Source organism: Bidens hawaiensis, unplaced genomic scaffold (assembly GCF_021521415.1).
Source record: "Bidens hawaiensis isolate Kalapana, Puna unplaced genomic scaffold, B.hawaiensis_p1.1 tig00050891_1, whole genome shotgun sequence".
Lineage (NCBI taxonomy): Eukaryota > Viridiplantae > Streptophyta > Magnoliopsida > Asterales > Asteraceae > Bidens > Bidens hawaiensis.
Genome location: NW_027506180.1, coordinates 2,699 through 14,240, shown reverse-complemented (window position 1 = coordinate 14,240; position 11,542 = coordinate 2,699). Strand labels below are relative to the sequence as shown.

The window sequence follows — 11,542 nt, the reverse complement described above, 5'->3', positions numbered from 1 at the left end:
CGAAACCACTACTCCCTAAGCCCACCAAAGGAGAAACCCCTGTTAAATCCACACACACATGTTTCCCTCCTATACATCCAAACACCAAAATTTCAGCCAGTCGAATAGATGATCTTCCCTCCGATGGGTCAGTCAGGAAATTCACAGGTGTTTCTTTCTTAACAGAAATTCCAGCTCGCCTGAATATATCAAAGAGCACATCCCTAACCAGATCGTGTCGGTACTTGAACCCCGGGATATCTTTACAGTGCACCGCGTGCTCCCCATATGAGTCTAAACACGCCTTACGACAAACAGGACATATCTCATCAACCGAAAATAGAGGAATCATGAGGCGATACTTAAGGATACTACGATACTTCACTTGAGACATATGCTGGCCTAACCCATCTATAGGGATAGCAAGAAGAAAATCTTGAGCATGTGGTGCTTGTAGACACTCAAAAATGGCTTTTTGTCTGCTTGTCATGTTAAAGTGTGACTCCATGTCGTGAACAATTTTACTAAAAAGAGCGCTCGCCAATGCATGCTAGGCTTTAGAGGGGGCGGTCTCTTTGTTAGAGAAACTGCTAAAATCGACGCTTGGAATCATATCACAAAAACAAGCCAGAGCACAAGAATAATCAGAATCCATCCCACATATACCACTGTCTCGCAAAATGTGATCCTGAAGCACCCACGATTGGGCTCTCGAGGCCACAAACGCATAAGAGGAAGCCTCTACTGCCGAATACAACCCCAAACCCCCATTCTTAATGGGTAAGGAAGCAAGTCACCATTGGAGGTCTCCAAAGAAAGGACCTCCACAAACTACAATGTCCTCGATCCCCTCACGCAATCCCTTGTCGAAAAACATCGTTACCTCCATCATGTGTACAGGTTGGCATGTTCTCAAACCGAAGAAAAGTTTAGCAATACCCATACATGATCGAAGCAAAAGTAACTCACTCTGCGGGTCACCAAGTTTTGGGAGAAGACGCATCAAATCAACAGCATTAGTAGCTCTCTTCTTTGCCAAACCCTTAATAAACCCGGTGTCTTTACTAACAGCTCCCCCCAAGAAGCTTCACCCCTAATAATGGTCTCCCGATGTCAGCAGGGAATAAACCGTCACGAGACTTCGTACCATCACAAGAAGGCCAAAATAGTTCAGTTTTCTTAATATTCAGTTCAAGACCCAAAGTTGAACCTGTCACCTTAATGATATCCAGCACTTTAGCCACCTCCATTGAATCCCCAATGACTGTCCCATCATCAAGATACCAGGCATGAAGAAGAAGCTTGCAATTGTCTCGAATATGATGCACAAGGGGGTGTAAAACAAGGGAAAAAATAAGTGGTCCCAATGGGTCTCCTTGTTGAACCCCCGTGGTGGACCAAATATTATCATCCCCAAGATATAGTCTTAATGGTTGCCCATATAAAAATTCCACCCACAAGGAAATAGAAGGGCATCTGATCCTTACCTCATGAAGTAAAGCTGATCTATCCACCATATTAAATGCATTAAAAAAATTAACTGTAAGGATTGCAAGAGACCCATCAGTTAATTCATAAATTACAATGAATAATTTAATATAAATAAAATAAAAGATAATTAAGTCTTCTTATACTATGTAAAAAATGTATTACAAATATAGTCACTTTATATTATTAAGTGTATGTTAATTTTAAATCGAGAATGAGTTGTTCTACCATCGATTTACAATAATTGAGCAATGCCACTCGAAGCATTAAAACAATGAGATATTTAGATCTGAAATATGTAGTTAAAGTCTTTCACAAAAATGTTTTTCACTCCATACCCTAAACCATAAACCAAAAAAAACACCAGATTTTCATTTTTAAGCAGCTTTCTTGATGTCCTTACACACACGAATATACTACAATGGAATGATCCAAATTATAAAATTACAAGTAAAACAAATAAATACATAACATAAACTCCAAGTAAACAAAATTATTATAGTTTCTTCAATATGAGATGCCTCAAAAATTAAATGTTAGTGTACTCTTTAAACATAAACTCTTTTATATACATTTTAATTTTAAAGAAAATATCTTTATGACACGTAATTACTATATGTGTTAATATTTTTTATATATTAAGTACGTTTACAATATAATTTATAGCATTAATAATTCAATCAATGGAGATTGACCAATTAATACGGTATGTTGAATTTACAATCAATGCTATATTTGGAACCAAAATATATATTTTTTTCTTTTCCATCAATAGAAGAGAAGTGATTTTGGCGAGAATTTAATAGTGAGAACTAACCTCAGAATGCTATGTGTCTAGAATTATTTTCTTTTATTAATATAGGTAGATATATTCTTCTTTGATCAAAACAGTTTATGACTCAATTACTCAAATTCAATGCAAAAGTGTTTTCACTAATTAAGATGTCTTTCTCTCAGGAATGTAACATGGTCAAACAAAGTAATTAATTATTAAAAACATAAAACGTTTTCTAACCATCTTTATGGATTTCATTAGGATCAGCGAGATGCTAGACGCTGTAAAATGAGGTTTATACGAGCGGATTCTCAATGCTCGAACGTGCATTTCTCTCTCATGTGTGCTTATTTTTGGTCTGCATTTGCTAATCATTTAATGAAGTTGCTTTTTTATATATAAAGCAGCTAATTAAAGAGCACAAGTTAAATAGGTTGTTAGTAAGGCCATGGGGTATACCCTAACTTCCAGGGCATTAAAGCTGATTTGGCGAAGGTTAAAGAGCGGGACACCACTCTCTTTATGAATTAAGAGTCGTTAAAGACATGATGGGCTAAAATGTTAACGGGCTTTAAAATCTTCTACACTCACACACAATGACTTATTGTGCATGTTTGGTGCTCTTATGATTAATTAGTAGTAGTAGAATATGTATCATGCAAAACCAAAGTCGTAACAAAAAAAGTTGTATGTTACCAACTGTAACACGTTTTTTGGACCATTAAGGAAAATGTCATAATCTTTTGGATTACAAGTTTCAATACACGATGTAGAAGACTCTTATAGCAAGATTTGATGAAATATGGTATTTCACAATCTTAGAGAGTATATGAAATTGCCCTAAACCGATCGAAATGGACTTAATTTGAACAACCTGGTGGACAACTGCACTACTGCAGTGTCCATCAAAGCTTCTTATTAGGCACCTTCTGCACTTCTGGTCCCAGGTTTGATGGTTACAATGGACCACTAGTGGATGTGTGATTTACATTGGTTCATGGGATAAGTGGAGTACAATGAAAGTAATGCAAGATGTCGCAGTACAACTTTTAATGAACAAAGTACAAGTTAGTATAAACAACTTACTGAAAGGCGAAAACAGCATTCATATCCAATTAATGATCATGAATCATGATGATAATAATGATGATGATACAGTACAAATTGTCAAATACAATGGCACTTGCATACCATACCATACCATACCATACCATACCATACATGCTCTTGTTTGTCTAGTCAGAAAACTGATGTATAAAAGGATGTATCTCCCACTTTAACTTCAAATCTGAACACAAATCCAACTGGACCGTCTTTACACCATGCCGACCCCATAAACATGTGTTATTGAGGTTTGTTAGCAAGGGCCTGACTCGATACACCGTGCAATAATTTTACAAATCCAAGGAAACTGAGTTTTCCGTCTGTGTGCCTGATCCAGTCATGAAGGACAGCATGAACTGGGACCGATGAGCTAAGACCGAGTTCCTGAACAGAATAATGAAAGCATAAGTTTAAACTTAAGATAATGTCAATTTGGTTTTAGAAAATGGTGAGTTAACTTACAGAAGTGAGTTCTTCAATCATGATGGCTCGGTTTCCGTCTTTTTCAAAGAGTTCATAGGCGCAACGAGCATGTTGTTCCCATCTATCGAGAGCCTCCAGCTGATAAATGTTTATGGAAGCTGCACAAAATTCCTCAAAATCCATCCTTCGGTATTGAAGTGCGCTAAGCTGGAATTAATAAATAAAAAATGAAAATAATTCAAGTAAAATTTCAACTGATATCATATTTACACAATAAAAATTTAGCACCAAACATACCCATTTTAAAATACTTAAAATTTGATATTTACGCATTTTTATCAAAAACAATTTATGATATGATCATTTTACTCTTCTCTTTCTGCTTACATTCCAGACTCATTAAGAGAAAGGTATAACTGTCATAACTCGTAAATCTGAAAATGGGTGTATTTGCTAATGTGATAGAAAACCAAGCTTCAAAAAAATATATGAAATAATCCCTTTAATAAATATAAATATCAGATGGCGCACCGATGCTAGGAAATCATGGACTCGTGACTCCTTCATGGCATCCGTAGCATGCTTCGTCAATGCCTGGGAAAGTTCATGAGTAAACTCAATTTTAATTTCAATAATAAACGCTTACAAGAGTTAGTTTCTTCTATATAGTGAAATGAGCTAGCATAAGATATTTTCCATCGGTTACTCACCGCTTTGATATTTTCCATGTTTATGGTTCCGCTTTTGCTCGGTTCCAACAAAGAAAACTGCTCTTTTAGATAAAACAGCTCGTCTACTGTCAGCGTCTTCGATAAAGCCTGCAAATTAATAACAAAAGCAACTACATTAAACACCAGTTGGTTAAAAAAATAATCTTGAAAATAAATTAATAATAATCCTTAAAAACCAACCCGTAAAGCAGCTTTACGAAGAGCCAAAGAACGCATATAACCCTTCATATTTCTCAATATAGATATATCAAGAGGCACTTTCACTTCACTAGCCTTACTTCTAATCCATGGATGACCTGCTCAATATCATATCATATAAAATCATAATTAACTCAAGATTTACAAATTAACCGTGTTTTTAGAAAAAAGAAATGAGCCCGTGACACTTACTGAGGGCTTGAGCGGACGGTCAATCGTTTCCTAGGATCTTTATTTAACAAACGTTTGACAAAATCTTTGGCCTCGGATGACAGTGTGGGCCAGGGTGCATCATCAAAACTCGGGTCGGCTTTTAAAACAGCCCGAAAGATCCCGGACTCGGATCGGGCCCAGAAAGGTCGGCTGCCACATAGAAGAATATATGCAATAACGCCAATACTCCATACATCTGCCTCTGTACTGTATGATCTATGTAGAACTTCAGGTGCCACATAATACGCACTTCCCACTATATCATTAAGCCTTTCATCTGAATACCATTAAAACATAAAATCAGAGATACATATAACACACAAATATGTATTTATACAATTATACGTAGAGAGGAAGAGTACCAGGCTTCACGAAGTCTGACAAACCGAAATCTATGGCCTTAAGCGGTGAATTTTCATCCTTCGACGTAAACAAGAAATTCTGATGCAAATATGCAATTATTAAAAATGGTTAAATAATTTTTTTATAAAATATACAACTTAGCAATAAAGAGTTATGCAAATGTTTAAACTAGTAAAGGTGTCACCTCTGGTTTCAAGTCGCGATGAACCACGCCTTGAAGATGACAAAACGCAACGACGCTTAATATTTGCATCAATACAGATTTAGCATCGTCTTCCGAGTATTTCCCGCCTCTGAGAAAAAAATTAATCAATATCAACCCGTCATATAATTTGAGTTGACCAAAATGACCCATATGCAAATTTTACCTCGAAAGTATTCTATCTAAGAGCTCCCCTCCTTCACACAACCTAAAAACAATTTGATAAATTCAAACTACAAAACAATCAAGAAACTTAATTTCATTACTTACTCCATAACAACATAGACTTTCTCCGAATCTTCATACGCGTCGTAAAACTTCACTAAATTGTTATGTCCGGTCAAACCTCTTAATATCTTAACCTCCCTTCTCACATCCTCAATAGCTATGGCTGTTGTCATCTACAGATGACACATTCAAATATTTACTAAAAACCATAATTTAATATTTACATGATCTAATCAACTCAAATCAAATCAATTACAGATCAGATCTAAACAAAACATACAGATGATCACATCAAATGGCAAAACAGTAAATAACAACAAAAACAAACCTTTGATTTAGGAATAACTTTGACAGCAACATCTTGGCCCTTGAATTCACCTTTCTTAAACTTAGCTTTACAAGTATACCCAAAATGCCCTCTGCCCACCTCCTCACCAATCTCATATTTCCCCCCAAAATTCTTCAAAAACCCGAAGCTTTTATCCAACCCGGAACCCAGTTCCGCCTCCTCGCCCCCCTCGGGTATCACCCGCCTCGTTCGGCTTCACCGACCCATGCCTCCTTGCCAGCAGCGACTTAATATGCTTCGCCGGAGACGGCGGCGGAAAGGGTCGCCGGAAAAACCTCCGGGGAGTGGATTCCGGCGCCGGAGACTTCGCCGGAGATGGGTTTTTGGAGAACCAGGTGCGAGCTGGACTGGGGCTGTAGAATGGGAAAAATGGGGACTTTGCTGGTGTTGGGTTATTTTTGTTATGCGACGTCGTTTCGTCATTAATATTAATATTATTATCTTGGTGTTGAATTGGAAAATCGATGTCGGAGAGTTTGGATCCAGTGGAGGGTTTGGAGGTACAGCCACCCATTTGGGAGATTGATTAATATGGAAAGATGTTAGCTTTATTGGTGCAGCATTTTGAAATTGGTCTTCTTCTAAGGTTGGGTTTACTGCAGTTTTTGAGTTGGATTGAGAGAGAGAGAGAGAGAGATGAAGTGAAGGAGATCTGTGATAAAAGGAAAGAGAGGGTGTGGTGTTATGTTATGTTATGTTATGTTTCCTGGAAGTTTGTGAATTTATTTTAAATTTTATAATTCAACAAGATGATGCATGCAAGTGTAACGGTACATTGCTTTTAAGCCTTATCATTTTCATCCAATACTATCTTTAAATCAAAAATCATACTAAAACTTACTACATTTTGTTTCTTCATGTCAATTAAATAATACTTTTTATACCTTTTATCATTACCTTTTCTATTTTCTTCACTCACAACCATTCTCAAAATATATTAAAAAATTATATGAGATGAACAGTAACTTTTCAAATATACAGAAAAATCACTATTTTTTCTAAAATATAAAAACTTTTTACTCACAACACCCTGAATCACTCTCTAAATTATAAAAACACCCCTCACACAAAATGAGGGGTTGGTGAGAATGCTCTTAGGGAGTCATTACTGTTTTATGCGGTTTGTATGAGAGCTATACGAGTCGTATAAATATAACATAACTGATAACTTTTTGCAATTTATACGGGTCGTGTAACCTCTATACGAGTCGTATAGCATTTTCTGGCTCGTATAGGCACTATATGACGAATGTAGGTAGATCTTTTATTTTTTTTTACTTTTAAAAAAATATAAAATATAAGAAATAAGGAACAACATGGTTATAAAATAAAAATATTTACTTTAAAAAGTAAATATTTTGCTCCATATTAATTAAAAAAAACTTATGAGCAATATGAGTGTTTTCAGGGTCATGGTGTTTCAAGATACATGTATCGAAATAAAGTTGGTATCCTGAAACGCTCGTGTTTTTCGTAAGTTGTTTAATTAGTATGAAACAAAATATATGTTTTTAAATTACGTGTTTCTATTTTATAACCAACTCGGCTGTTATTTCCAGTATTTTATATTTTTAGAGTAATTAAAAAAGCAGCCTATACAAGTCAAATAGGTGTTATGCTAGTCATATAGCTTTATAAGGCTCGTATAGGGGCTATACGATACAAGGAAACATCACCTGACACACTCTGATACAAACTAACAAAATTTTGTACATGTTCGGCTCATATAGCACCTATATGAGTCGTATAGGGGCACTTGGTGTCCAAATAGCATATGTGGTGTGGGAATAACCTATGTCTTTAACTAGAGGTGCATAAAACCGTTTAAAACTATAAACCGGTTTGGGTTGAAACCGGTTCAGTTTGGTAAACAAAAGTCAGAGACGGTTTATGATCGGTTTCGGTTCAGGTTATAACCGGTTTCTTTACCAGGTTACGATTGGTTTCGGTTCGGGTTTGACTGAGTTTTTCCCCGGTTTTGGTCGGTTTCGATTCGGTTAGCTGATTTCAAAACCGTTTTTTGTGGAGAAAATTACAAACTGGTTTCGAACCTATGGTTTCAATCGGTTCCATACTCGTTCGGTTTTGGTTCAATTTTTGGGTCGGTTCGGTTAACCTGGTTTATTTGCTCACCTCTACATTTAACAAAATCTTATATTTTTATATCCATATACCTGTGACAAACGGAATGGAGTAAGCCATTCTAAGACTATGATATGAGCTTGTGTGGGAAGTCTGTTACGGGAGGGCAACCAAAACCCGACCATAATGAATATAAGCCTTAGAGCCCCCCTCCCCCCCCCCCCCCCCAATGATTCATTTCCTGTGAATTGCCACACAAGAAAAAACATGAGGCAACGACTAAACCGAACCAAAAAACTAATGTGAGGGTACATAATTCCTTTTCGGTTCTCGAGAATATGTCACTTTCGATTGATCTTACGAGTGATTCATATGAAAGAATTTAGTGATCGGGAAAGTGTAAAATTTGACTTAAAAAACATTTTCAGTCTAATGAACTAAAGTTTGTTAAAAAAAATTGAGAGACTAACATGTACATATTTAAAAGTTTTATGGCAAAACTTTCTTTTGTAAAAAACTAAACTTCTAAGGTTGCATTTTAGTTACATACATATACAATCATCTTAATCACTAATAAATGTAATGTTTCTTTTACCCCCTTTAGGTTTAAACCGGGCTAAAAAAAATCTGAAACTTTTATTGAACCAAATTGGAATTCAGATTTTAAATATTCGAGTCGGATCCTTATCTGAATTAAGTTCTGAATTAGATTTTTGAATCTATGAATTTCGAACATGACCAACCCGAATACTGAATTATATAGCTTTTATTTTTCAATAAAAAGGAACATCAACATTTTATTTATAATACATATATATTATGTTTTTCATTTTATTTCGAGTTATCTAAGTAAACGTTAATTCAAACATGTTTTTCTTGTTCCAAATTTAAACAATGGTTACGTTAAACGTATCCCCCCCCCCCCCCTATTTGTCATACCCCCTCCCCTAGAGTTTCAATTCCTTTAACATTTTATTTGACATATAATCCGTTGCCGGGAATGAATTATAGTAATTTGTTCCAATCCAAGACATAATCAAAGACAAAGATAATAAGACTCGTTAAAGACCCAATATACAAATAAGAAGGGGGTCTTGTTTTACATAAAATGGATATATCCATATTCTCTTACTCAAATTTATGAGATGATAAAGTATGGCAAAAGCTATACAGAAAAAGAATTCACGTGGACATACTAGTTCACGCAAGAGTATACGTAAAATACCAAATAGGGTTGTTCATATTCAAGCAAGTTTCAATAATGCCATTGTGACTGTACAGATGTATGAGGGCGAGTGGTTTCTTGATCCTCTGCTGGTACCTGTGGCTTCAAAGGTACAAGAAGAGGGACGTCGTTTGCTTCTCAAACTGCTGCAGTAAATGCTATTCGTGCAGTAGTAGATTAAGGTATGCAACAAGCAGAAGTTCTCCCCTCTAACACTATTTCTATGTTAAAATATTAATTATCACATAACATTAATATTTTATTCTCAATTCATCAAATTTGTACTGTTCATTACATAAATGCATTATTCTTTTTAGCTAACAAACAATATGAAATTTGTTTAAAAAATGCAAAACTATTTATAAAAACTATTTAAAACACACTCTTAGAGAAAAATAAATCAATTATAGAAAAAACAAAGTTATTTAAAATAATAAAAAATGTTTATTTTAAATAAGGAAAATTTGTTTTTTTGTTATTTAAAAAAAAAGGAAAAAAGAAATCTTAAAAAGTGTTTTTAAAAACAAAAATAATAAAAGATAACAAAATGACAAAAAAGAAACAATAAATGTTTGAATCTTGTGGTAAGCCACAGAGATTGTGGTGGCACAATAACTATCAAGTGGCAGTCGGCGGTATTGTTTTTTATGGGAACGCTCAAACCAAACTCTGAATCCAGCGTGGGTCCAGTTAAGACAACATAGTCTGGCAAGAGTGAGGTATCAGGGGCCTCCAAATTTGGAAAGTACAGTAACCTAAATAAAAGAAAGTCGCTGTTTTAAAAAGAATGTTAGAATCATATTTATACAAAACTAATATATTGTTCGGTAAAAGTAGAGGAGGGGTCAGGGGTATGAAGATTGAACAATTTAAATGTGATTTTACCATGTTAAAGTAATACCACACACACCATGTGTCTAATTAATTAGTGTTTCAGTCAATACTCAATAGAACGAACGCCTTCTACTTTTGAGTTATCTTCAAGCTCGGCAACTCTCTTTGCAAGTCTCCCTCTTTAACTTGTTCAAAGTTAACTTTCTTCTCAATTTTTAAAAGCAAATTTCACTAAACATAATATTAATTCAAACAAGATAATAATTGTAATATGAGCCTCTCATACTGATTAGTATTATCGGTTTTGCTCATAGGGATTTCGCATATTTGTTTTTGTTGTGTGAGTGGAAACTTACAAGGGGGTCACCAAAAACACGCTTAGCTGCAATGTTCAATACTTCATCTACAAACATTGCGCCCAAAACGTGTTGGTGGTATTTATGACGAAACATTATTATGTCGCAATATCTTCATGCGAAACAAAAAAGAATAAAAAGATGTGAGATCTAAAAACATAAAGGTGACTCGCGATTATGCGAGTGTACGAAATGCAAATTGAGCAACAACTGCGCTCATGCCTCACACACAAAAGGGTGTGTAGATACGTACATAAAAGATCAGTAATCTATATGTTGTATGATATGCGTTTTTCATGTATGATATATATTTCTAGATATGCATGATATATGTTTTTCATGTAGTTATATATATTTATTGATGTTTAGATGCGTACATGAAAGATCAGTAATCTATATGTTGTGTTACGCGTATTATTGATATGACATCTTAAGTTGCATATGTTGCAAGCTAGGTTTCATCAACACGAAGCTACTACTCGTGTTGACTTTAACTGCACGTACTCCTTTAGCAGCATCATTCATCACATATATTATCTTATTGTGGTTTGCAAGTTTACACGGATTTTATTATATGTGGTGTCAATAGTTTTGCTATATTTAGTAAAACTATTTAATGTTTCGAAAATAAAAGTTGACTGTGGTTAATGATGTCATGTCTTTTCAACTTTGTTTAGCTAACACATTTTTGTTCTTATCATAAGTGTGCAACTTGAAACTAATATTTAAAAGCCTTCTAGCTACAAAGTGCTAAGTGTTTGTCATGTTTTTCTGGAACGACCAACTAAGTAATGCCGATATTCTGTACGTGACCCTCATTGGCTAAAGGTAGCCCGAGCCGGCCACGAGTCCGGACGGAGCCCCTGGCGGTCCACCAATTGAGGGATTCCCCGGGTAAAACCCGACCCCCACGTCCGCCAAACGGTACGACAGCGAGGAGCCGGTAAAACCGCGTGAGATCAGGACTCGAACCCTGTCAAGCCAGGGTCATC

At 35.5% G+C, this 11,542-nt stretch overlaps 1 pseudogene across 1 annotated transcript; it reads right to left on the bottom strand.

The window, feature by feature from the left end:
* Positions 1-3,464: 3,464 nt before the first annotated feature.
* Positions 3,465-6,567, bottom strand: LOC143616991 (CDPK-related kinase 5-like; annotated as a pseudogene). Its single transcript, XR_013150755.1, has 11 exons — positions 6,033-6,567; positions 5,747-5,877; positions 5,643-5,684; positions 5,459-5,567; positions 5,274-5,352; positions 4,891-5,188; positions 4,681-4,796; positions 4,480-4,587; positions 4,301-4,363; positions 3,809-3,976; positions 3,465-3,730 (listed from the first exon to the last, which is right to left on the bottom strand). The product of XR_013150755.1 is annotated as a CDPK-related kinase 5-like (transcript).
* Between the last annotated feature and the right edge of the window lie 4,975 nt (positions 6,568-11,542).